The sequence below is a fragment of the Orycteropus afer genome, unplaced genomic scaffold (genome assembly GCF_000298275.1).
Source record: "Orycteropus afer afer isolate SDZICR_OR568_19922 unplaced genomic scaffold, OryAfe1.0 scaffold00143, whole genome shotgun sequence".
Classification (NCBI taxonomy): domain Eukaryota; kingdom Metazoa; phylum Chordata; class Mammalia; order Tubulidentata; family Orycteropodidae; genus Orycteropus; species Orycteropus afer.
Genome location: NW_006921730.1, coordinates 4,263,330 through 4,267,792, shown reverse-complemented (window position 1 = coordinate 4,267,792; position 4,463 = coordinate 4,263,330). Strand labels below are relative to the sequence as shown.

The 4,463-nt window shown below is 38.9% G+C and overlaps 1 protein-coding gene across 1 annotated transcript in view; it reads right to left on the bottom strand.

Moving 5' to 3' along the window:
- LOC103201149 (ABI family member 3 binding protein) overlaps positions 1-4,463 on the bottom strand; it is a 430,073-nt gene that overhangs the window by 268,215 nt on the left and 157,395 nt on the right. The window lies entirely within an intron of this gene.

The window sequence follows — 4,463 nt, the reverse complement described above, 5'->3', positions numbered from 1 at the left end:
TGATACTGCCTCGGAAACCCAAGGAGGGGTCGCTATGAGTCAGGGCTGACTCGACGGCAAACAACAACAACAATAGATTTACCAAAGAAACAATAACTTTATTAACTGCTTTTTAACCAAACCAACAGCCAAGTAGGAAAATAATTTTTCATAGTGCTTTTTAAGTCAGTAGGCTCTCATTCTTAAGGGAAATCTCCTCCTGAGACATACAAAGTTGTCACATGTACACATTCCTTTAATTGAATTCTCCTAAAAATATTCTTTAAAATATGGAACATGCTGCATTTTAGAGGAGTGGGAAGAGCAACTGTATGCAATCAATGACCATATATATGCTGTAAGGGAAGGGGGCTAGTAAGATTGTTCATTTCAAATAACAACAAAATCTAAATAATTTTTTTTTCATTTCAAAAAATTTTATTTTGATTTGAGTGAAAGTTTACAGAGCAAATTCATTTTTCATACAACAGTTCATACACATTTTGTTACATGACACTGACTGCAATCCCCACAATTTTAACAGTTCTCTTGCTACTTTCTCTCCATAGCTGCCTTTTCCCTGTATTCTTCTTTCCTATTTATTCCTTCCCTCTGAGCTATCTCCCTATACTATACTGCCCTTCTATTCTCCCATGATTGGTCATTCTAAGGAGTATATCTACCTGATGTAAATGTTCACCCTATATGCCTGTGTATTGTTTGACTGAAAGCCATGGGATTGAATTCAGTTCCAGGCCTGAAGGGTGTTAGGGGCTATATTTTCAGAGGTTTCACCAGTCTTTATCAGACCAGTAAGACTGGTCTTTTGTATGACTTTTGAGTTTTGTTCCAAATTTTGCTTCCACTTTATCAAAGATCTCCTACACTGATCCCTTTCTGAGTGGTTGACAGTGGTAGCTGGGCACCATCTAGTTATTCTTATGTCAGGGTCATATACCCTGAGGGACGCATGGTCCACTAGTGTCTTAAACTATTTGTTGCCATGGATCTTAGTCATTCTTCTTTGCTTTGATGAGGAGAGACCAATTGTTGCATCTTAGATGGCCACTTGCAAGGTTTTTTTTTTTTTGCAATGTTCGTCCCCTCCCCTCCCACACCTGGTAACCAACAAAGAAAGTTTCATTCCATACATAAAACTTTAATTGACTTTTTGCAATAATGAGCTAATAGTATATTTATCCTTCTGTGACTGACTTATTTCACTCAGCATAATGTCCTCCAAATTTATCCATGTTGTACAATGTTTTGCAGTTTCTACATTATTCTTTAGTGTTGCATAGTATTCCATTGTGTTTATGTGCCATAGTATGGGTTGGCACCCATTCTTCTCTTGATGGGCATGTAGGTGGTTTCCATTTTTTCCTATTGTAAATAGTGCTGCAATGAACATAGTTGTGCATATATCTGTTCTTGTCCTGGTTCTCACTTCTTTAGGATATATACCTAGTAATGGAATGGCTGGGTCAAATAGTATTTCTAATTCCAACTTTTTAAGAAATCACCATAATGCTTTCCACAGTGGTTGTAGCATTTGACAGTCCCACAAGCAGTGTATGAGAGTCCCAATTTCTCTACATTCTCACCAACATTTGTTATTTTCTGTCTGTTGAACTTTGCTATTAGTGCTGGGGCAAGATGGCATCTCATCGTTGTTTTGATTTGCATCTCTCTAATAGCTAATGCCATATATCCAGGTAAGCCACGGGATCCAGGTAAGGGGAGGGAGATGACAGGCAGGCCTCACTCCAGCCCAAGAGGCAGGCAGTGTGGGGAAAAGCCGGGGATGAGACAGAGCCACAGGACCCAGATAAGGGGACGGCAGAGAGGTTTCAAACAGCTAAGGGAGACAAACTTGTCTGTCAGTTTGTCCTACTGTGGTGGCTTGCGTGTTGCTGTGAGCCATGAGGCTGTGCCACCAGTGTTTCAGATGCCTACAGGGTTGCACATGGTGCACATGTTTCAACATAACTTACAGACTCAGACAGACTAGGAAGAAGGAAGAGGCCATTCACTTCTCAAAAAATTGGCTAGGGAAAACCTTACGAATAGCAGAGAAACACTGTCTGATACATCACTAAGCAACTTTATGAATAGTATGGAAACATTGATAAGTGCAAGAAGACAAGCCTCATAGGTCAGAAGGCACTCAAAATACAACTGGGAAAGAACTGCCTACTCGGAGTAGAACCGACCTTAATGATATAGATAAAGTAAAGATTTCAAGACCTCCATTCATTGACGTGGCACAACACAAATTGAGGGGAAACAGCTACAAATATCTATTAATAATCAGAACATGGAATGTATGAAGTATGAATCTAGGAAAATTGGAAGTTGTAAAAAATGAAATGGAATTCATTAAAGATTGATATCCTAGGCATTAGTGAGCTGAAATGGACTGGTTTTGGCCACTATGAATCAGACAACCATGTGATCTACTATGCCAGGAATGACAATTTAAAGAGGAATGGCATAGCATTCATCATCACAAAGGATGTTTCAAGATCTGTCCTGAAGTACAATGCTGTCAGTGATAGCATAAATATGCCTACAAGGAAAACCAGTTAATACTACTATTATTCAAATTTATGCGCCAACCACCAAAGCCAAAGATGAAGAAATTGAAGGATTTTATCAACCTCTGCAGTCTGAAGTTGACCAAACATGCATTCAAGATGTGTTAATTATCACTGATGATTGGAATGCATAAGTTGGAAACAAGGAAGAATCTCCAGTAGTTGGAAAATTTGGCCTTGGTGACAGAAATAATGCTGGAGATTGCATGATAGAATTTTGCAAAACCAATGATTTATTCATTGCAAATACCTTTTTAAGCAACACAAATGGCAGCTGTACACATGGACCTTGCCAGATGGGGTACACTGGAATCAGACTGACTACATCTGTGGCAAGAGGTGGTGGAAAAGCTCAATATCTTTAGCCAAAACCAAGCCAGGAGCTGATTGTGGAACAGACCATCAATTGCTCATATGCAAGTTCAACTTGAAGTTGAAGACAATTAAAACAAGTTCATGAGAGTCAAAATATGACCTTGAATATGTCCCTCCTGAATTTAGAGACCATCTAAAGAATAGATTTGATGCACTGAACACCACTGACCGAAAACCAGAGTAATTATGGGATGACATCAAGAACATCATCCACAAAGAAAGCAAGAGATCAATAGAAAGATGAGAAGAAAAGACAAGACCAAAATGGATGTCAGAAGAGACTCTGAAACTTGCCCTTGAGCAAAGAGTAGGTAAAGCAAATGGAAGAAATTACAAGATAAAAGATCTGAACAGAAGATTTCAAGAAGCAGCTGGAGCAGACAAAGCCAATTACTATAATGAAATGTGCAAAGACCTGGAGTCAGAAAACCAAAAGGGAAGAACACGCTCAGCATTTCTCAAGCTGAAAGAACTGAGAAAAAAAATTAAGCCTTGAGCTGCAATTTGAAAGATTCTATGGGCAAAATATTGAATGATGCAGTAAGCATCAAAAGAAGATGGAAAGAACACACAGAGCCACTGTACCAAAAAGACCTGGTCAATCTTCATCCATTTCAGGAGGTGGCATATGATCAAGAACCAATGGTATTTAAGGAAGAGGTTGAAGCTGCAGTGAAGGAAGTGGTGAAAAATAAGGCTCCAGGAATTGATGGAATTCCCAGTGAGATGTTTCTACAAATGGATGCCCTGCTGGAGGCACTCAGTCAGCTATGCCAAGAGATTTGGAAGACAGCTACCTGGCCAACTGACTTGAAGAGATCCATATTTGTACTCCTTCCAAAGAGGTGATCTCACAGAATGTGGAAATTATCAAATAATATCATTAATACTGCATGCAAGTAAAATCTTACTGAAGATAATTCAAAAATGGTGCAGCAGTATATTGACAGAGAGCTTCCAGAAATGCAAACTGAATTCAGAAGAGGACATGGAACAAGGGACATCATTGCTGATGTCAGAGGATCTTGACTCAAAGCAAAGAATACCAGAAAGATGTTTAGCTGTGTTTTATTGACTATGCAAAAGTCAATTTGCATATTGATTGTGTGGATCATAACAAATTATGGGTAACACTGAGAATGGGAATTCCAGAACACTTAATTGTACTCATGAGGAACCTGTACATAGACCAGGAGTCTGTCGTTCAAACAGAATAAGGGGATACTTCATGGTTTAAAATCAAGAAGGGAGTGTGTCAGGATTGTATCCTTTCACCATACTTATTCAATCTGTATGCTGAGCAAATAATCCAAGAAGCTGGACTATGTGAAGAAGAATGTAGCATCGGGATTGAAGGAAGAATCATTAACAATCTGCAACATACTGATGACACAGCTTTGTTTGCTGAAAATGAGGATGACTTGAAACACTTACTGATGAAAATTGATGACTACAGGCTGCAGTATGGATTACATCTCAATATACAGAAAACAAAAATCCTCACAACTGGAC